Source organism: Saimiri boliviensis, chromosome 2 (assembly GCF_048565385.1).
Source record: "Saimiri boliviensis isolate mSaiBol1 chromosome 2, mSaiBol1.pri, whole genome shotgun sequence".
Taxonomy (NCBI): domain Eukaryota; kingdom Metazoa; phylum Chordata; class Mammalia; order Primates; family Cebidae; genus Saimiri; species Saimiri boliviensis.
This window is the reverse complement of record NC_133450.1, coordinates 50,022,691-50,046,500: the sequence shown is the minus strand read 5'-3', so window position 1 is coordinate 50,046,500 and position 23,810 is coordinate 50,022,691. Positions and strand designations below refer to the sequence as shown.

The 23,810-nt window shown below is 36.3% G+C and overlaps 1 long non-coding RNA gene across 1 annotated transcript in view; it reads left to right on the top strand.

The window, feature by feature from the left end:
* Nucleotides 1-23,810, top strand: part of LOC141582627 (uncharacterized) — a 47,807-nt gene that overhangs the window by 9,944 nt on the left and 14,053 nt on the right. Inside the window, exon 3 of the long non-coding RNA XR_012515512.1 lies at nucleotides 3,294-3,381. This is a non-coding gene — a long non-coding RNA (uncharacterized LOC141582627). The remainder of the gene's footprint in view (nucleotides 1-3,293; nucleotides 3,382-23,810) is intronic.

Here is a 23,810-nt window from a genome sequence, read left to right as displayed (position 1 = left end):
TTAAAGTGATAGTGCCTGACACGACCTGACATATACTAAGTTGTAAGTAAGCCTAAGGTACCATATTATTTCACTGTCTCCCTGAACTGACAGGGAGCTTTGAGATCTTTTAATCTTGCCCTCTCTTTTACATTAAGCAAGCACAAGGGGGTTCAGCAATTTCTCAAGGATGTTTATTTTTGTAGTTAGAGCTGAGAAACAAAACCAGGTTTCCTCATCAGAACTTTTATTTTCTTTTTATAAGACTGCCAACTTCTATTATAATAGGCTATTTATTTAGAAAAGATTCTGTGCCCATGCTATGTAATTTGTCCACTTAAGCTCCTTTTGTATTTCTCATTCTCCTCTGGAAGATGGAAATGGTGTTATTTGCTATTGGCCAGAGCTATTAAGAGGCATAGATAATAAAAATATCATGCTATCATTTGCTGTTTAGAATTCCTATCAGATGCTATGTGCCCTGTCAAAGATAAATATAACACAGTACCTAACTTACAAGAAGGCAAGGAAAAACTGTTATCACACTACCACGTAAAAAATACAGCCTATTAACAATTGTTACAAAACGATAATCCATTTTGTGGATTTTCTGGGATCATTATGTCTTTTCTTATTTTCATTGCCTTCAATTTTATTGCTAATTATATTTGTACAGAAAGAGGACTAGTAGAAGGGAGAATTGCATCTTTTAATTTGGGTAGTGTTGCACATATTAACAATTATTTTGGCAAATGTTTTGTATTTCTACAGATTGATATTTTAAGCTGTAATGAGATTTTAGGATTAACTGCAAATTGTATTTATCTATTTTTCCCACCTGCCTTTTCCCCAACCAAAAGTAATACAGACTCAAGAGTTCTTCTCTTTGTTTTATGATAGATTATCAACCCCCTGAAACTTTTTTCTTTTCATCCTAAATGAATGGTAGTGACAAAATAGGCACAATTTGCATGACACAATTTGGCGGTGATAATTACTTTCACAAGTGATACTTTAAAAAAATAATTTTAATTATTTTAAATAAAACATCCCAATCCTTTATTATTAAACTTCAAAATTAAATGTAAGCCTTTGTTTCTCTGAAAAATGAATTTTGTAAAATGAAGTATAATTTCATGGAAAAAAAAGCAAATGGGAGGGATGTGTGAGGATTCTAACTAGTCTAACCTGCTAGTATGAGAAAAGCAGTTCTCCAAAAGTACAAATCAAATGGTGGGAGGTATTAAATGTTTTCAAAATGTTATATAACTGTTTAATTGCCTCACTCTCCTAAATGTTTCCCTGTGTCCCCTCAGGCAAATAAAGCCTTCATTACCCTAACTGTAGAAGGGATCTAATCACCCTGGGGAGAATATGCATATAATTTGAAATATATAAGCATTAATGATATAATAATGTGCTCAGCAACAGGTATATCACTGATTCCATCTATATTTCCCACATAAAGGTACATGTATCCAGAGAAAGGTATGTTTTTTACTAAACATAAGACCGACAACAGTTTTAAAATATTTCTAGCTATCTAAGCATGCATTTAAAACAGGAAGAAAAGTTATTATTCTCAGATTTTCATAGGTATAATAGTGTCTTTTATCAATCCTTTGCTGAACTAATTACAAAGCATCTAAAAGTACTCCTACTAAAACTAACGTATTCACACCATGATCAGGATTAATATTTTAGTGTTGAATGAAGAATGAGAAAAGATAATCTTTACAGACCTAAAATATGTTTGAGCATTTTTAAGAGCTTTTGCAGCCAGTGACACTTTGCTTCTGAATATTTTAATTATTCTTTACTACAGTAAGATACAGTCATCTGGGGAAAAAGCATTGTTTTCCCAGGAGAATGAGAAGCAAAAAGAAAAAAAAAAAAAGGGAAAGAAATCAGGAAAACTTCTCATCTATGTCATTGTCAATATATAGGCTAATCAAGTAATAATTTATAAAATCATAGAACTGGAAGAAATAATCTTAAGATTCCATTCAGCCCACATTCATGCCTCCTGGAAGTAAGTAGAAAATAAGAAAAAAGGGAAAAACAACTATAGACACTTGAATAAAAAACAGCAGCTTGGCCAAGCACGGTGGCTCACACTTGTAATCCTAGCACTTTGAGAGGCCAAGGTGGGTGGATCACTTGAGGTAGGGAGTTTGAGAGCAGCCAGGCCAACACAGTAAAACCTCGTCTCTACTAAAAATACAAAAATTAGCCAAGTGTGGTGGTGGACACCTGTAATCCCAGCTACTCAGGACGCTGAGGCAGGAGAATCACTTGAACCCAGAAAGTAGAGCTGCAGTGAGCCAAGATCACGCCACCGCACTCCAGCCTGGGCAACAGAGTGAGACTCTGCTTCATACAAAGCAAAACAAAGAAACCTAGCAGCTCATCAGCCTCCGACACTATTTTAAAATATTCATGTTAATTTTGGCAACCAACGCTGGCAGAGCTCCTTTTTTGCCACTTCATCAGACATAAAATTAACAGTAATAGTAATAATAAATTAATTAAAATACCACAGAATCCCACCCCAGAATACTGGGATCATCTGATAGGAACATTTTATTTTAAGATAAGATGGCCATGCCTATAAATTGTGGCCTGTATTCCCCATGGCTACACAGATAGAAAAAACAGGATCCAAATGGAGGGGCATTACTTGCTATGCCAACATCTGTTTTAGAACACCAATATAATAGTCAAGTTTGCTCTATTATTTGTTGTTTACATTTAAGTGGTAGAAGAAACTAACAGTAATCTGAAAATTCTAGAATTTTTAGTTTATTTGCCAAAGGGAATCACAATCTCAGCCTCTAGGGCATTTCAGGTGTGGCACATAAGTCTTTTATTTTGATGTCTACCAGCCTGCTCTCCCAGCACTCTGACCTGCTACAGATGACTGCTAATAACTATATCCAAGTCAAAAAAATTTTGGAAGGGAAAGTTCAAATGTATAGAATTTGGTGCCAGTATATATTAGCAGGAAAATTACATATGTATATATCTGGTGGAAAATTTAAAAATATTCTCTATTACAGATATAAATAGCTAATGTACTGTTTGACAAAACTTATGGTCATGATTGAAATTCTTTAGATCTGTTCTATGGGTATTCTATAAGATGGATAAGATTCATAATCTGTTTTAATATTGCTTTTCCAACATCTCAAAAGGTATTTTTTTCCGATTTTCTGATTTTTCTGATTTTAATACAAACCACTATTAAGAAAAGAAACAAGTCAACAAATAAATATGTCTCTCATAGTAACTGGGATTCATTCTCTCTACCACAGATCACCAAGAAAGCAAAGTGTATTACATCTGCATGAGAGTTTAGGCTAGGAGTACCAAGAATATAATATATGACCTAAGAACTCTGAGGTGAGAATGTCCTTAAAAACAGTCTTGACAGATACACATAATCAAGATGTCATGATGCTGTGGCATACCATACCCACATCCATCTGAAACAATGTGTAGAAGGAAAAAAACAGAGAAAGACAGAGTCATTCTTTTCTGATATGCTATTCATTGCATCATCACCAAATGTTAAGTAAATAAGAAAGCAGATTTTAACCAGAGGAGAGCAAGTCCCTTATCTAGAGATTTTTATTTAAAGTTTTATTACAAACTGGGAAAAAGAAATATAATTATATTTGCCTTCAGAGAGGGATCAGGCTTAATACATTTATATAAATGTAGCCTTCCTAAGAAAATAAATATTTAAGTTTTAGTTCCTAGGAGTTCCTAAAACTGAGGATAAAGGGAAATTGCCTTTGGAATCAGTTACACACCCAGAATGCGCTTCAAGAGGAACTAAGGGAATAGAAAGGAAAAAACAAATATAACCTATCACAGAAATTATATTAAGTTTATGTAACTATAACATTGTCATCTAATGAAAAAATTTTGGAATTGAAATGTATTTGATTTAGTGACTATACTTTAAATATATAATTATTCAAAATATTTCCTATCTGAGCAATTAGTATTTTGTAGAAACAATGTTTCCAAATATTTAGAAAACAATCCCATTCTTAATAAGCTCACAAATTATACTACAATTACTGCAGAAAGTTAATAGATAAATGTGAGCTAGTAACTTACTTTTACAGAAATAACAAATGTAAGCTCAGATAGTCTCCATATAACAATAAAGACTGTTCCATAATTGAAACTCAAATGCTTTTATTTACAAGCACATGCAGTGAATGTTGATTAGGAAATGTGGGTGTATTTAAGCTGTAATGAGGGCTAATGCATTTAAGACTTGTCCTGGACAGGGCCAGGAGGTAGTATCAAAAATTCAACAGCACAATTCCATGGCTGCAACTATGGGGAACATTCCCGTGTGAGACCCCTAAAAGGCGTGAGTCTCACTATACGGTGAGTTTGATCCTAAACACAGTTTCCTACTGGAGGCAGTCGAGCTATCCGGAAATATAGGAACTGAAAGATGAATGATCAGTTTCTAATATCAACCACAATATCGTTTGGGCCTAAAACTATGCGTTGCTGCTAGACCCAGTGACCCCCTACCGGCAACCAGTTCCTGCTTTTAACCTTTTTATGACTCTTTAAGAATAAGTTTTAACCTTTACTTACGGGACTGCCTTGTACCCTAGATAATGGTTTAACTGTCGATATTTGCAAAGCAAAATGCCACCATAAGGGATGGCTTTGATTCCTGACTCAGAGATTCCTGAATGGGGAAGCTGAGTTAAGTTGAGTCAGGAGTAGACAAAGGAGAATCCGATTAAAAGATATTCTGATGAGCAAAACCAGAAAAACTTTTCACATCTCAGTTCTAAAACAAGGTCAAACCAGAGATACCTGCAGCCAGGAGGAATAATGTTTGGATGTAAACAAGCTTTGTGAATAATGTTTGGATGTAAACAAGCTTTGTGAATAATGTTTGGATGCAAACAAGCTTTGTGATTACAGGAAATTCTGTTACTTTTTACAATCACTGATTGCATATCTGACTTCTCTATTGTATAGGCCATGTGAGGCATACATTTGCATTCCTCTTACTATGACGTAAACCAGAGCCAAGAAAGTGTATTTACTCCTGGCCTTTGAAAAATAAAATTTGCTGTTTAGGCACAGCCTATCAGCTCTCCAGACACTTCGCTTTCTCTCTCTCTGTCTTTATTAATTTTCCAGGCGCACTCCCTCTTCCAGGTATTGGGACCCTCTTGCAGGTCGAGAGAACCCCGGGCAGACGTGCCTACCCGTTCCGGACGGTCCACGACATGCAACAAAGATGGAGTTTCATCATTCATGGAGAATGCTCATAAATTTAGCCATTATTGATATGTACTTAGATGTTGACTCTTTTCTTAAAGCTCCCTAAGTAGTCCATTTCTAACTTGTCTTCTACTATGATTTTATCTCAGAATCTACATGACTTTATGCTTAAAAATTCTTAGCAAAATAACTTCACTTCTCTATATATTTATTTAATTTTTCTCACTCCTGTTCTCAGGTGAGGTGATAATCCCATGTTCACCATCTTCAAAACAATTTATTTATTTTTTTGAAATGAAGTCTCACTATGTCACCTAGGTTGGAGTGCAGTAGCATGATCTCAGCTCACTGCAACCTCCACCTCCCAGGTTCAAGTGATTCTCCTGCCTCAGCCTCCTGAGTAGCTGGGGTTATAGTCACCAGTCACCATGTCCAGCTAATTTTTCTATTTTTGGTAGAGATGGGGTTTCACCAATTACAATTCTTAAAGTATTCATTTAGGTCATCTGAAAAGCAGACAGCAAGATGGGAGTAGACTTTCAAGAGACTTTGCAGTTGGAAACAACAGCAAAGAATAAAGGGGAGGAAGCAGGAGCAGGCAGAGAAATCCTTCAGACAGCAATGTAGATCTGATGTTTTTGATGAGAAAGAGAAAGAAGAAGAATTGAGCAGGTAAAGTCTAAGACTACAGTACAGCTCTAAGAAAAGCTCAGCCAGAAAACTAGGAGTTCCCAAACCAAATTTTCCTAGTAGAGAAGTCCAATGTCTTATCAGAATGGGCCACCATCAATATTCTTACCATATCTGATCATTGGCTGGGGCATCCAGAGGTTGCATGGCTTCATAATAGCTGAATTATGGTGCTGGATCCAGAGGGGTGGTGGTGGTGACTGGATGTTTCATTTTGCTTTCAACAGCAGAGCTCAATGGTGCATTTTTATGTCTGCCTTTGTAGTTTTGGACTCCTCTTGCGTCTCTATGAGAATTGTAACCTGGAATATGAAGACACTTTGTAAATGCCCAAAAGTGAGGCAAGGATCTGTATGTCAACATATCTCCAACTGGAGATAGAAATTCTATCAGTGTCACAGTGATAAAGGACTCAAACTGACACAATTGCCTTCTGACAAACACTGTAGTTAGAATAATACAGCTCTTTATTCACATGAGGAATCAGAAAAATCCCGGAAGACTTTATTCTCCATTAATAAGGATGTCTCTGTATTTTTCTCATGATTGATGAAACATATCTTGGAATAAGTTTTTCTGTAAGGGTAACATCCTTCTTCAGAATGTGCATATGTAAGAACTCCTTTCTATCGCCTTTGCAGGTACACACTAACTTGACTGAGAGAAGATAAAGGGATTGCAATTTGGTCAACAATACTGTTCCATAAGGGGAGGCACACTTCTCCCCCATCCTCTCACCACCTGCATAAGAATTCTTAACAGATCAAGGTAGAACTGCAGCTATTGCCAAGTGTTAAGGGACATGGGATTCAAGGATGAGACACTCCAAAGTCACTGAGGAACAACCAGAGAAGTGAACTCAACTACATAGAAACTGGTAGTTACTTGAACTTGTTTTATTATACACCATTTTACTCTCTTATTTCAAGAGGTTAGGAGGATAAAAATCATACAACATGGACTCCTTTGGAAATTGGGTTTCTAGATGCAAATTAGCTGCATTCACATGGCATCTAGTGGCAGTGGTGGCTAGCAAGCAAGTTTTGACAGGAATGATTTTGCTTCACACTAGCTGAAAGCTCTGCTCCCTTGTCATTAACCATCCGTATATGTGGTGACAGTCGAAGTAGCCCTGGAAATAGCAGGGTTTTTCAGGTTTATTAGATAGTCTGCTAAACCAATGAGATATTTTTACTTCATTGAAGAAAAAAAAAAAAAAAAAAAAAAAAACTCACTTTCCAGATTCTATTATACTTACGGAGGCAAGAGTAAATAGCATTAAATCAATGCCATACTATATCAAACAGCTCGTAGAAACATTGAACTGGATTACTGAGAACAAAATTGGAAATGGATAACTAAAGCACAATATCATTTAGGTAAAGAGAAGGGCATCATCACATGTACAGACCAAAAAAAAAAAAAAAATACATGAATATCTGTAACATAATGGGGGCATCTAAGATTTAAAAATATCCACAGTATTAAAGGCACCACCAGCAGTGATTGGTGAACTGTCTCATGCCGTCTGCCCACATGCGTCTTCCATGAAGCCTTGCCAAGTCCTGGCTCCATCTTGGAAACTGTCTGACCTTCACTCCCAGGGGAACTTTGGCTGTTTTCTCTTGCCCCACCTTCTGTCCTTGACCTGCATACTCACTTTTATTGATTATTTAATTCATTAATTAGATGTAAAATTAGCTATTGCACCACTCTGTTTAGTTGTCATGTGTATCTTTGGAAAGTCTTCCAAGTAAAAGACAGTTTATATTATTTTTAATTTGTTATCTATGATACCAGCAATAATTTCTTCTAGAAATTAGGCATCACGTCTTTGGTCAGGAAAGTGACTTTCTATGGCAACATGGTTTCTATAGGAACATCAATTTAAACTGTACCTTTCAAAGCATCTTTTCCTGAATATGAAATCTCATAAATACAATGCACATCCATAGATTTTTGAGGGCTAAAAAATAAATTTTGTGTATTTGTTCACCTTTCTTTACTTATTTTATTAGGATACAGACTGAGGATATTTATGAGGGTTCACATCATATGTTTATATCTTTGCAAAGCATTTTTTCTTAATAATAACTTAAGATTTCCCTGAATGTATTTTTAGGAGTCAGTTGTATAAACAATTACATGCAAATAGTTTAGCTAAAATAACCCAATTACAAAAGAAAATTTTCCCATCTCAAAAGCAAAGAAATAACAGTCATGACAACATATATTATTTCTGTCATTCATTTACTAAAATAGTCAAAAAATAACAACACTTCAAATTCTTACTCTGCCAAGTTTTGATGAGATTACTCTATTTTTCTTGACAGAAGACATATGAAAAATTCTTACTGAACTTATAGCTAAGTGAAAATCCAGAAAAAACTGGATATGTCAGCCAATGAGGGTGACATCACTCATTGTGAATGTTCAAGTTTAGTAATAAATCCTCTCTTCAATGCACAAAATATTACTCACTGCAATGGGACTCACCTCCTCAGCTTCCAGTTTAGTTCAGACATGTGTAAGCTTCTTGCTAATATTTTAATTTAACATTAAGAAATGCCTTCCAGATATTATTAAGAAAATGTAATGGTACAGAAAATAAAAGTTTGAACAAAAAATATTTGCTTTCATTTGCTTTGATGAACAAATGGAAAACATAAATTTAAGAATACATAAAATCTACAAGATTTACTTCTCTGTGCAGGCAGATGCACAATTGGTTACCTTACAAAACTGAGTTGCGTATTGGTGGTGCCACCCTCTATTATGCTATGATAACCTACTATAAGTCTATATAATTGCCTAGAGATTAGTATAGTCTCTCAAGTAACAAAAAATGTTTATGGATGATAACATCAAGACAGTTACATTTGCCAAGTCAAGTAAAGTCTTATGAATAATATTTCAAAAATAAATATAATTTGTTACCCCAGGAAATAGATGTGTCAAGTCTGTTATTTTGCACGACATGGGATTAATATTCATTTCAGTTGGTAAGCTTCAGAAACAAACTATGTTTTCATCAATACATTCCTTAATTAACTCTCATACATGCTGTCTGTGTATTCAGATGGACTCTGTAGTGTTATCCTGTAAATTGACCAAAGAGGACAATTGATTGAGACTCTCAGAAACAAGCTTCCTTGAGACAAAAGAATTTACAGATGAGGAAGTCAAAAAGGCCTAACATATTCCAGATATTTTAGCACAGATTCAAATCAAAAGTGGATAATCATTTAAAAATAATTACTGGAATTCATCAAGGAGTATATTTTTGTACATACCTCCAACGTGTATATTTTTGTACATACATACAGCCTTTACAGCCAAATTTCAATAAAGATTTGTCTAGCCCAGCTTTCTCTTTTGTTCTTTTCCTGATTTGCTCTTTGTTCTTTTGTAATTCTTGCCACAATATTTAAACTGCTCACTTAAAGTTTAACAATAACATAGTCATCAACTCAAATATATATATATATATACACACACACACACACACACATACATGCGCACACACACACACACACATATATATATATATATATATATATATATATATATATATATATATTTTAATTTTTCTCCTCCATAATCTGAGAGTTACTATGGGAGATTCTCCTTCCAATTATGGTTGCCTGACCCCGTCCCTTTCTGTTCTCCTCTGACTTCTACACCATTTCTTTTCTGTCTTTTCTCCTGGCTTCTTTTTCTCAACCTGTATGTCTTCACCCCATTCCCCATTTCCTCCTTTTTGTTGTTGTTGTTCTTCTCCAATGTTTTATATATTAATAAAAATATACAAATATATTTATATTAAATATAAATAATATTACTGAATATTAAATATTTAGTAGTTTCAAATATTATTTCTCACCAGGTGCGGTGGTTCATGCCTGTAATCCCAGCACTTTGGAAGGCTCAGGTGGGCAGATCACCTCAGCTCAGGAGTTCAAGACCAGCCTGGCCAGCCTGGCCAATGTGGTGAAATCCCGTCTCTACTAAAAATACAAATAATTAACTGTGCATGGTAGTGGGTGCCTGTAATCCTAGCTACGTGAGAGGCCGAGGCAGGAGAATCACTTGAACCTGGAAGGCAGAGCTTGCAAGTGAACTGAGATCACATCACTACACTCCAGCCTGGGCAACAATAGCAAAACTCTGTTTTTTTTTGTATATATATGGCCCACCAGCAAGCCTACATTCATCACTTTACTCCTTCATTCTCACTTCTAATTTCCTATTTGCTTAATCTATTTTGAGACTGCATAACAGAATCTCAAAGGCCATATTCACAAAGTTGAACCTCTCAAATTCCTAGTTAAAATGAATGATTATATTTAATTCTCTATTTCAGTTAATGGCTTGGGCATTTTCTCTACTCATCCAAGGTTTCAACTTAAGAGTTTTTTTTTTTTCCACAAGCCTTTTCTTTATTTTTGCCATTTTTCCTTACATTTAAAGTGTGAGTCCATGTGGACCTTATTTTAAAGCTAATATGAGGACTGACATTGACCTGTTTTTTACATGGAATAACTAGTTGTCCCAATGCTGCTTGTGGGTAACCCTGCTCTGTTTCAAGAGCACCCCCACTGTCATGCAGCCATGGGCCCAATACCCCTGGGCTCTCCATCTCAACACTCTCCTATCTGTGGCACCTCCTTCACAAGGGCCAGCTTCACCCAGGGCCCAGCTGCCCCCTCAGTGGCCTGTGCCTTCCTTTTCTGATGTCTCAGTTTTCCCTCATTCTCCAGCACTCTCTTCAAATTCCTGACCTCGCTCTGCTGAGTTTTAAGATATTATAGCTCACTGCAGCCTCAAACCCCTGGGCCCAAGGTATACTACTGCCTCAGCCTTCCAAGCAGCTGGGACCACAGGTGCACACCATAGTGCCTGGCTAAGTTTTTTATTTTTGGTAGAGATGGGGTGTCACTATGGTGCTCAGCTGATCTCAACTGCTGGGTTCACGTTATATTTCAACCTAAGCCTCCCAAAGGTATTGGGATTGTGTGCTTCAGCCACCGTACCCAAACTTTTCTTCTTTTTCTTCTTTTTTTTTTTTTAACTTCATAGACCTTGCCTCCATCAATATAGTCAGTTGGGAGGCCATGTTGATATTCCCACTACAGTATTTAACATCTATTCCATATACTCCATTTCACTGTTACTGCCATCGTTATCTTCTTCCCCTTATATTGTATTAAGTTTTGTCAACATTGGTATAAATAGTTCACATTTCTTAGTGTATTCTCTATAAAACCTTTTCAAAACTCTTCTTGATCCTGGCTTTTTCCTTTTGAACACATAAACAGGATAATCTTCTCTTATTTTCCAATATCTTAAAGATGAAACAAAAGCATTTAAATGGGCCAGGCATAGTGACTCATTCTTGTAATCCCAGCAGCTCTGGAGGCTGAGACTGGAAGATCAGGAGTTCAGGGCTGCAGTGAGCTAAGATCACACCACTGTACTCCAGCCTGGGCAAAAGAATGAGACCCCGATCTCTAAAAAGAAAAAAGAAAACCTTTAAAATGGAACTGTGATTGTCATCTCTAGGAGTAATACTTAATCATGCAAAACTGGAAGTAGTTTAGGGTTAAAAATAGCTTCATAGTACAAAAGCTTTTATCATGTTGCATCTAACTTGAAAGCTTATCCCCCTACATTCAGTCTTTCATTCATTCAGCCATTTAATCATCAAATATTTGTTGAGTACTTCTGATATGTCAAGCACTGTTTTAGACATTGGGAATATACTACTAAGCAAAGTAGACAACCTGCTTGAAGTAATTATCTTTATACTCTAGGAGTAGTGAGGGAGAAAACCAAAAATAAGTTACATAAAAATTACCTACAAAACTCTGTGTGCCACCATAGTCCAATATAGACAGGAGAGAGATGGGGTCCAAAATGACAAATACCACAGGGCCTAGAGAGAAACTGATTTCTTGTTAACAGCAGGAATCATAGAGGCCACACACTGAATGAGAAAAACACTTTTTTAGTTTCAGCATTACACAGCATAACACAGCAGAACACAGCAGAACACAAGCTAAAGCAATAGCTAGAGTTATAAAAACAGAGCCTGTACTTGAGGTGCAAGCTTAGTGCAGTTACAAAGTGAAAGACTAGTAGTTCTCAGCTGCTAGTATGAAAGTTGCCATCCTAGAGCTGGCATTAAGAAATTATCACCTAGTGCAAGGCCACACTCTATTAAAATAACTTTTTCTTTGATCACACCTATTTGAAATTTCCCTCAATTTTTTAGTTAGTGTATTAGGTTTCTCCAGAGAAACAGAACCAATAGAAAATATATAGATGTGTAGATATATAGATACATGACTTAATTAAAAGGAATTTTCTTATGCAGTTATGGAAGTTGACAAGTCCCAAGATCTGCAATTAGCAATCAGCAAGCTGGAGACAAAGGAGAATTGAATATGTAGTCCCAGGTTCAAGACCTAAAAAAAAACTGAGGTCCCAGCTCAAAGGCAGTTAGAAGGAGTCCCCCTTACTCATAGAAGGGCCAACATTTTGTTCTAGTCACACCTTCAACTGGTAGATAATACTGACTCACATTAGGGAGGGCACACTGCTTTTCTCAGTCTACCTATTCAAATGCTAATCACATCCAGAGGCATTCTCACAGACACACCCAGAATAATGTTTGACCAAATGTGTGGGCACCAATGCCTCCTTCTCTCTCTTTCTTTTTCTTCTTTATGTATGTATGTATGTATGTTTGTATGTATCTATCTATTGTCTATCATTCTGACCAAAATCATAGATTCAGACATTACCAATTAACACTATTGTCTTTGTAAACCATGCATTAATAGAACACCTTATCCCACTATTAATATTCAATAATGAGACAAAGTAGACCACAGCCTGTAATTGCCCAGAATGAGTAGCAGAGGTAAATCATGCCTCCTAAATTGACTTTCAAGTCTGCTTTTCTTGCCAATTGGTACATTTTCTTATATATCATTTTGTTAGTGGTGGCAGAGATCAAAGTTACCCTGAGTTACCAGCAGCATATCTGTGCGGGTCCACAGAAACTTCAATCCTTGCCTCCTCAGAAGAAAGAATTCAACTGAGTCGCATAAAGCAGAAAAAGAGACTGAGGCAAGTTTCAGAGCAGGAGTGAAAGTTTATTAAAACGTTTTAGGATAGTAAGGAAAGGAAAGGAAAGAAGAAAGGTACAACCTGTAAGGGAGCGAAGCAAGCAACTTGAGAAACCAAGTGTCTTGGGATTTTATACCTTGGCCTGCTTCCAGGATCTTGCCTCACTTCTCCCCACTCCTGAGACCTTACTGGGAAGCTGCTGATCAGTTTCCGGTGCTTTCTATCAGGAGCCTGCCTTTCCCTGGTGCTGGCTACAACCAATTATTACCTTACAGAAATGGTTAACAACCACCTGAAATCACCTGATGGTCAACACCCCTGGTGTGTGTTGGTGGGGGCCCTCTTCTGCCCTGCTCATACCTGACTAGCTACATACTCTAAAATTTTCATTTATTCTTTAATTCACTTGTTGAAAACAAAACTCAACCCCTTTTAAACTAACCCGTACCATAATGCTGGCTAGATTAGTCTTTCTAAAGCATCATCCCACCATATCATTCTGCACGCAAAGGCCTTTCATTTTTCTCAGCTGGTTTCAGCATAGTCTACATTACATAAGTTATATAACCTACTGTAAAACCTTGATATATACTATTAATTCGTCAGGATAAAATACTTGCCGTTCATCATTCACATATTGTCCATTGCCTCTTTCACCTTGTGGTTTTCCCTTTCTGCCTGATTCACTCTACTCAAGCTGCACTTGTCTCTTTGAAATTCCTCCCATAGACCAAACAAACTTCTACTATGGGCTTTTCCAGTGACTAATTTATCTGCCTGGCATGTCCTTCAAAATATGCTCAGAGCTAATTTCCTCATGTCAAGTCTTTGCATAAATGCCACCTTCTCTGTGAGGTCTACTCTTACCATCCTATTTAAAAATGTATGCTCTTCTATCCTATACTCTTGATCAGCTCTATCTGTTTTATTTATTACCCATGGTATTTATGACCTTCTAATACGGTATATAATTTATGTTTGTATATTTTTTGCATCTCTCTCTACTAGAATAATAGATCTATAAAAGCAGGTATTTTGATGCATTTTGATCACAAGTGTATCTCAAATTCCTACAATGGTGTTAAATGAATCTTCCTTTTCTTAAGCAATTTTATACAATACACAATGTAGTGCTATTATTTGTGTGTAGCTTATTTTCTTTCTCAGTTTTTGGACTCTGTGAGAAGATCAGTGTCTGATTCATTTTTGTTAACTATATCTGCATTCACAAAATTCAGTATCTTACTTTGCACATGAGAGGTAAGTTGTAGTACAATTTTGGTAGAAAAACATACAAATTCAAAAAATAACTGTTTTTAAATGATGTAAATTAATTTTTGATGTATAACTATGTCACTGAAATGTAATAAAATTTTCCTATATGTGTTCCTTTCCATATTTAATAAACAACTAAAACAAGGACACTGGAAAGATGTTGGGAAGTGAGAAAGAGTCTCCTGTCTACATCTTTGCGGAGCCAGATATTTCTTCATCTCTGGCTGTCTGCATATTTTTTTCAATTTTGTCTGTCTCTCCACCCTTTCTCTTTGATTTCTAATCCATCCCTATACAGTATTTCATTGCTTCTTCATATTTATATAGCAAAAGATGGCCATCCATAGCTTCCTAGTTTAACTCTCCCTCAAATAACACTTGACCCATTTCAGTTTTAGGGGCTTTGGCCTAGCTATAATGACAGCTGTAAAAATTTAACCTGTCAAATTTTATTCAACTATGTTCCTAACCATTTAAATGGCCCTCACTATAGGCCTAAATCTCCTACTTCGAAAAAAACCTGCCTAGTTCAGCAGACTGCCAATGGACAACCAAACTCATTCAAGCAATAAAAGGAATCTTGACTAGGTTGAAGGATTCATTCTAATTCAATCCATTCCTTTGTCCCATTCATCATTCGTTCTCTTTAAATAGCAATGCCAATTTATTTTGCCTTACTATAAGATTTATAACCTTGTGTTTATAGTGGAAAAGAAGAAGAAGGCAAGGCAAAAAGAAAATTTTAAGCACAACACAGGAAAATTATTTTGCCCAGTTTTTACTTAAAACAATGTAAAATCTTTAGGCAACATATCCTGAGTTATAATTTTTTAATGACTATGAACTAAATCTTCTCCCTTTTTACTCCCCTAAATGTTCATGTTTCGTTATTACCACTGGTTGTCAAAAAGATACTAGATCCCAGCTTTCTACAAAAAAAGCTGGGGAAAAAATCCTCACAACATTGTTTAACAAAAACTACAATAGAATCTTAAGACACGGATTTTGCCTTTTTGATATTTTTCTTTTTTTCACTTACTTCTAAATGAAAAATAACAACCAGAGACACTAGTTGAGAAAGCATATGATGAATGCCACCACTCATCAGGGTTAGACTTCTGTCTTCTTTCTCCAGTCTATTATCCCACACTGATAGAGTTTTAAAACGCAAATTCTGCGGGGCACGGTGGCTCAAGCCTGTAATCCCAGCACTTTGGGAGGCCGAGGCGGGTGGATCACAAGGTCAAGAGATCGAGACCATCCTGGTCAACAGGGTGAAACCCCGTCTCTACTAAAAATACAAAACATTAACTGGGCATGGTGGCACGTGCCTGTAATCCCAGCTACTCAGAAGGTGGAGGCAGGAGAATTGCCTGAACCCAGGAGGCAGAGGTTGCAGCGAGCCGAGATTGTGCCATTGCACTCCAGCCTGGGTAACAAGAGCAAAACTCCATCTCAAAAAAAAAAAAAAAAATTCTTTGACACTCCATGGGGTCCACAACTCCTCTCCTTTAATCTGGCCAAGGTTACAAGGTTATAAGAGCTTTTACCACTAGCATATATTATGTGTCTTCCACAACTAGGTCATAAAAAATACTTGCACAGGCTTTCACCTTCTTTATTGGTACACTTGCTCTTGGAACCCTAAAGAGCAGCATGAAACTGCTGACCTGGGGTGGAGTCATGTAGATTTCCTGCTGACATTCCTAACTATGTCCATTCTTTTGCTATCCATGCTACCTGACAGATATTAGAATACAGAGATCACTTTTAAAGTGTATCCTCCAACCCAAACTGTTTCAGCCTTCACCGCTTTAAATTGCCTCCAATAATGGAGTCATTCCATGAGCATAATAAAATGATTCTAGTTTTGTAGACCTAACTTGTGCAGTATTTTTTTACACAGAACTGGCCCACATTTCAAAGCTTTAATTGTTTCTTTTGATTCCTGAATGATGTCTTCATTAACAAAACATTGACAGCCAGTTATCATGTGTAAAGGATGTGATAAACTTTACAGTAAGGTGTTAATAGGTGATAACTTAATATAAGTCTCTGAGCCTCCAGCTTTTTTAGTATTAAATTAGGAGTATGTGCTATATAATCTCCTAGATTCCTTTCGCTTTGGATCTTTGTAGGACTCAGGAGACATGCCTTAACTTAGAAGAATAAAGCACCAGTGGTAACATTTATGGGTACATAATTTAATTTTCAAATATTTAGCTTAGACTCTCTAAAATATATCATTAGGTTGTCATTCTCATCAGTTCGCTCTGACATTAACTCTAGTCTAGAGACTGTCAATTCAACATTTTTTTTTTTTTTTTTTTTAACGGGAAACGTATACCTCTACATCTCTTCCCTAATTACTCTTAAATAAGATGTGTGATTTTTGATGAACAATTCAGTTACTTTCCTTCTCCACAATAATTCAGAGAAGCAGTCCTCTCAGGACCATACTAATGCCATTCGTGTCTACAATATTGGGCCAGAGAATTTCTAGTTATTTTCTCTAGAAGGCAAATAAAAATGCCTGGGAAGTTTCCTAAGAATCAGATTTGCTCAAGCAGTATTTTGCCCAATGCATTCTTTTTGTTCATCACTAGAAATGCCATTACATCACCATTAATTTCTAGATAAATTTTCATATTAAAGAAGATGCATTTCTACATATTTTTAAAAATGTTACTTTTAAGTAGATTTTGCTTTAAATAAAGGTGCTTTTTTCCCCTCTTAAAAGTTAGCACAGTGAAGAAATTACTCTCATTTGCTATGACTATTTTTCTTTCTTAAACAAGTATTCCCAGTTTTTGTTCATTTAATTATTGTTAGATAGCTAAAGATTATGTTTTCCAGATATTAAAATCTCTCTTTTCTAGTGGTAGACCACTGACCCTTAGCGAAAGGAAAGAAATCAGTGAATTCTGGTCATTAGTGTCTGAGTGGAAATAGATTGTGACAGTTAACCAAGTTATTTTACCCGTTAAAGCTTAAATCTGTGCTTTTCTGAAAATCCTGAGGTAACCCTCACACCACAGATTGCATGTGTTGTTCTTTTAAAAGTCAAGAATGACATTAAAATAACTATGAAATTATTTTTGACTGAGAACATATTGAAACTTATCATTATCCAACTCTGGTGCTTGGACTAAAATGTAAAACACTTTTGCTGAAGCATTGAAGTTCTCATTAAGTAGCCCTGGCTTAGTCAAAGCACAATTGTTGACCTTCTGCGCTTAAGGCATGTGCTGTTCCATTCAGATAGAAGCGTTTCTACCACACTCCTCTTGATGGTTCACAATGGAGTGGCATGTGCATATCAGGAGGAGAACAGGCCTTAATTTGAAATATTAAGTAGCATAGGCATATAAAAAGCCTTCATTAAAATATTAAAAGTTTGTTAAACCCATAAGAGCTAAGAGATGTGTTCCTATGAGAGGAAAATTCCAACTTCAAGCTCCCTCCATATCTTAATTTCTGACATTTGTTAATCAGAAAGAACATTAACTTAGAAAGTCATTTTATCCAGTAGCTGCTAAATTGCTACTAGACTACCAGAGGATTAGTTCATACTTTACTTTTTGCAGAACACAACAGAAGGGGACAATATACAATCTTTGTATCCCTGAAAGTGCCAAACTACAAACTTAAGGCTCATTTTGTCATTGTGAGCTAAATTGTGGGTTGGGGGAGGATGTCCTCACTGTAACAATTTTTAACAAGACATTGTCAAGGTTTTGATATTATAACCATGTCAATTGACAGCTGAATGCTCATATTTTCAACCAAAATTTGGGAAGCACTTACCATCTGAAAGTGCCTAAAACAGGGTACTTTGAGTCTCCTATTTTGACTTTTTTTTCTTTTTTTTTTTTTTGAGACAGTCTTACTCTTTCGCCCAGGCTGGAGTGCCGTAGCATGATCTTGGCTCACTGCAACCTCCTGCCTCAGCCTCCTGAATAGCTGGGACTACAGGGACACACCACAACACCTGGCTAATTTTTGTATTTTTTAGTAGAGATGGGGTTTCACAGTATTGGTCAGGCTGGTCTCAAACTTCTGACTTTGTGGTCTGCCTACCTTGGCCTCCCAAAGTGCTGGGGATACAAGTGTGAGCCACTGTGCCCAGCCAACTTTTTAAAATATAAAACCATCTACCTGGACACTAATTTTTATATTAGTCATTAAATAAACTTAGTAATTTCTATATCCAAAAAGATGCATTTCTGAATACTTTTAAAAATTTAACTTTAAATTAAATATTGCTTTAAATACAGGGTTCCTCTTAAAAGTTAGTGCCATGAAGAAATTACTCTCATTTGCTAAGTAACAGGTATCAAAAAAGTGGTACTATTTATATATACCTAATCTTTAGATATTGCTTTCCTAATCCTTTAAAACTAATATTACATCCTGGAATCCACCATAGTGCTTGAAAAGTGCCTGGGATATAATTCAAGGGCTATTCGTTTAACATATAAATTTGTTAAATGCTTTACTTCTGCTGAGAACACTTTAACAGAGTCATGAAGATAAACATGGAGGGAATAGCAAGGATTGTTCCAGTAACAACTAGGCTAGGGAGAACTTCATGGATTTACAAAAAGAAAGAAAACGTTCACAAATTGGTAACAAAGAAAGTAATATGTGAAAATTAATGTATGAGTTTTGCTAGGGCTTCCAGAAAAATACCATAGATGGGTGGCTTAAGGAACAGAAATGTATTTGGTTACGGTTTTGGAGAAGTGTACAATCAATATTCTGATGTCTCTCTTCTTGGCTTGCAGATGGTCAGTTTCTCCCTGTGTCCTCACACATTCTTTCCTCTCTTCCTGTACAGGGTTTTGGTGTTTCCTTGTGTGTCCAGATTTCCTCTTCTTGCAACAGCAATAGTCAGATTGAATTAGGCACCCCGTAAAGATCTCATTTTAATGTAATCCCATCTCTAAAAACCTTATCCCCAATGCAGGCACACCTTGAGGTACTGGTAGATAAAATTTCAACATATAAACTGGAGAGACACATTTCTGCCCATAACAACTAGTTTCTCATCTTCAAGGCCACAGAAACCCACAATGTTAAAAATGGAATTTTGAAAAAACTGAGATTTTATTTCTTTGGAAATAGAGAGAGACTTTGATGTCTTTAGTTATTCAGAAACTATAATAAATTTGCAAACAGTACAAGAAAATTGTGTAATCAATAAAAGTAGACCTTGTATTAACTGCAAAAACAGCAAATTAATGTCATTATACTATAAAAATAAAGGGTCATTCTTTTGGAAAAAGGTTATTCTACAACTTACTTGAAAGAAAAGAAGGGGAAGGTGTGAACTGAGTAATAACCAATTGCTGTATATGGCTACACATGAAATCTCACTCCCAGAAGATGGATGTGGGAGCTTGGGAGGAATGGCAAAGTCAAATGCTAATTACTAGCCTAAGGCTTACCAACCCTTGCAAACCAACAAGGTTTTCTTGCTGGACCCTAGTTTCTAATCCTAGACTGACCATAGGTTCCAATTTGCCAAGGACTATCCCAAGTTATACCTATTGTTTCTCAGTCTTATGTCTGGTTAGCATCCCCTCTGACAATCAAAATCATCCCAGTTTGGATGATGTGATCAACTATTATTATGACTATGGCCCCTCTCCCACAACAGGTGTATAAACCCACACAAATAGCAAGTATTTGAGATTCAGAAGACCTAGTCTCCCATCCTCAATGGATAGCATCCCCTTCCCATACTTGCTCATCCAACCTCTTTTCCTTTTGATGAGTGAAGAGAAGCTGAAAGATCTCAAGTTCTGTTTTATCCATCTTTGATGTATTAATTTATTCTCTGAGACTGAGTAATTTACAAGAAAAGAGATGTAATTGGTTCTATAGGCTGTACAGGAAGCACAACATTGTTTTTATATGCTTCTGAGGAGGCCTCTGGAAGCTTACAATCATGGTGGAAGGCAAAAAAGGAGCAGGCACATCACATGAGAAATCAGAAGCAAAAGAGAGAGGGATGACAGAGGTGTCATACACTTTTAAAGGACCAGCTCTCACAAGAACTCACTCATTATTGCCAGGACAGATTCATAAGAAATCCATCCCCATGATCCAGTTGCCTCTCACCAGTCTCCCAACTCCAACACTGGGGATTACCTTTCATCATGAAGTTTGGATGGAGACACAGATCCAAACCATATCACTTGATAATACAACCTAGGTTCTGAAGAGAAACGAGAAGAGTTCCTGTAATGTTTTCCAAATTTCCAGATTTAATCTTAATAGTCATCAAGGTATAATAGAAAGGGGTCTGGACCAGAAATAATATCAGAATTATGGCCCCTACTTTGTTAGTTGTTAGTCCTAAGACTTTGTACACATTTTTAAAATTATTTAAGCCTCACTTTCCTCATTTATATCAAAGGAATAGGGTGGATAGGGGAGCATGATATCCATCCTGCCTATTTGTGTCCAAAAGAATCAAATGAAATACTGCCAAAACACTTGTAAAATCTTTTAAGCATCATATGAATGGTATTTATTGCTATTCTTATAATCAGAGAGAGAAATAAACTACATAATAATTAAATAAATGTGTTTATTGAAGGGCCTTATCCATGACATTAGTAGTGCCCTTTAGGAGCCAGACCTTCTCACTTCCAGAACACTACTTTTCTCATTATTGTACTCTCACTGTGAGGATTCATCTGAGTAGGGTGAAAGGAGAAGAGCTGAACTAAGGATTGTGTTCCTGAATACACTGCAGAATTAAGGATGAATGATTGAAAAACTTACAAGTTCAGAGAGGAGGAAAAGGTGAAGTGAGATAAAAATGTAAAATTACTTCATAGGTTTCCCAGTCACGTCTTGAAGGGGCATTGGGACATGTAAGTGGTGATGTGTTAGGTACCCTATGCTTTTTATACTTTCACTATGGGGAAAAGGAAGTTGGGGAATGAGAGGAGGAAGAATAATAAAAGAGAAAGGAAATTGTAAAAACATCAATGAATAGACATTTAGCCTTTGCTTTGCTCATTTTGGCTTTTGTTAAAAGAGCACACAGAGAGCACAGGAAAATGAGAATCACGATGTGGGACTATATTCATCAACATAGGCCTGGATGTTGAGATACTACTTTGACTTAATTTGTTTTTAATGTGTTTATATGTGTCTTCAAGGAAAAAAAAAATATGTATATATATATATGGTTTTGTCCCTAGAAAGACTGTTGCCTAATAATCATGGTGAAAAAAAAAATAAAATAACACATGATCAATCTGGAAAATATAGAGCACTTACCAACCTATGTTCTTATTACCAACATAATTCTTCCCACTTTGCACTAGCCATCCCATTGTCATCTTCTTTTTATCTGTCCCCAAATTCTCACCGTTCCTATATCCACCATTTACTGTGTATTTAGTCATATTAACCTGGGGATATATCTAACTATGGATATAATGTATGTGCTCTGGTTTCCAAAAAGTAGTTATATGCTCAGAGAGACGAAGATCAAAGTGATTGAAAAGACATCGGGTGTCAATCCTTGCAATCATTGCAAATCAGCTCAAAATGTTTCTTTAAAAAGTATCCAAATCATAATTGCCCTTAAGTTTGAAGACGTGCTATGACATAGTCTATGCTTTTCTGACAGAAGATTTTGTTTTAACAAAACTACCACATAGTCTATATTGAATCGGTTTGCTACTTGACGTATTCTAAAGCATTAAAATTTGGCAATGACACTTCTCTTGATGATGACTCTTGGCTATGACTGTCTGGTTGAGGGAAGAAGAGTGGAGAATTAAGATTGTTTGCAGAACATGTGACTCCCATAAACCCATAATAAAGCAATTTCATCTTTTTTCTTACCTGTATCAGTTATCCGTTGCCATAATAATGCTATAAAACAATGGAAAGCTTCAATGGCCACAGCAGTGCACATTTATTTAGCTCACAAGTCCACAAGCTGATGATTGAGGCTGAGCTCAGCCACATGGTTCTTCTAGTCTCCAGTGAGATCAACTGCATATCTCGGGCTCTGAGGTCCCAGCCTGGGGCCTCATCCATCTGGACTGGCTGGGTGTTGGCTAGAGTAAATCCGTTCTGCTTCATGCACCTCTCACCGCAATCTACACTTCTATTCTCACGGCAAAAGCAGAGAAATAAAACCTGAAAAAAATAAAGAATAAAGAAGTAAGTAAATGGTTTCAGGAACAAAAGGAGAAGGCAGAACTGTCACTGGCTGTTATCTCCCTACCCACACAGAGCTCTATTTCAGCTGCCTAAATGGTTCTCAGGTTTCTCGACTCAACATTTTTATCACTGATTTCTTCATTCTTCACCACATCATTACTGATATATCATTCTCCTGTATTCTTTACTACCTGTACTCTATAGCAGATTCTCTATATCATATAACTGATGTTTTCAAATCTTCTCATGCATTATACCTGATTTCCAATGACCAAACCAAATTACATGGTCGAAGGTAGAATCCAGGGAGCAGAGAAATAAACTCCACATTTTAAGGAGAGTAACTGCAAAGCCACAAGGCAAAGAGATGCCTTTGTAAGGAGGAATGGATAAGTTGGGCTATCTCTGCAGTTATGTTAGATATACCATAAACCATTCTTAGATAAATGACTTCTCAGGGCTTTAGGGGCATCTCTACATTGTTTCTTTGGAATATCTATATGCATGCAGTTTGCAGTCATCTTCCATGATCCGCCTACCCAACCACCCTGAACTCTATTTCAGCTGCCTATGTGTTTCTCAGGTTTCTTAATATTTTCATCACTGATTTCATAACCCTTTACCACATCATTACCAATATATATTTTCTTCCGTGTTCTATATTTTTTCTACTCTGTGATTCCACCATGTGCCAGGTCAAATGAGCCAGAAAAATAGGAAGCTCTCTTCCTGCTTACCCTATCTTCACATTTTCAATTTTTATCATGTCCCATGATGGCTACCTCTTTAATATTTGCTTATTTATCTTTCTTTTCTATTCCCACTATCACAATATTGATTCACGCTTTACCTTTTCTAACTACTGAAATATTTTACTTTTCTTTCTATTCTATCCTAATCCAGAATAACCTATCTAAAATGAATATTGTCATGGGATATCCTAGCTTACCATCATCAATGGTGCCCCACTGCAAGTAGGACACAGGACGCGAGGCCCTTCATGATTTAGCTCCTTCTTACAATACCCCTAATTCATGGTAATAGTATTCTGGAATAATTAGTGTTTTTTTTGACAAGGCTAGCTGATTCTGCTTATATTTCATTTGATACAAATGTCTCATATATATACTACACACACATGCACATAAACACACATACACGCAGAGACACACACACAACGAGGGTAGGGAAATCAGTAAAAACGTAAGACTTTGGAATAAGGAGGATTCAAGTTTGAATCCTGGCTACATCACTAACTAGCTATT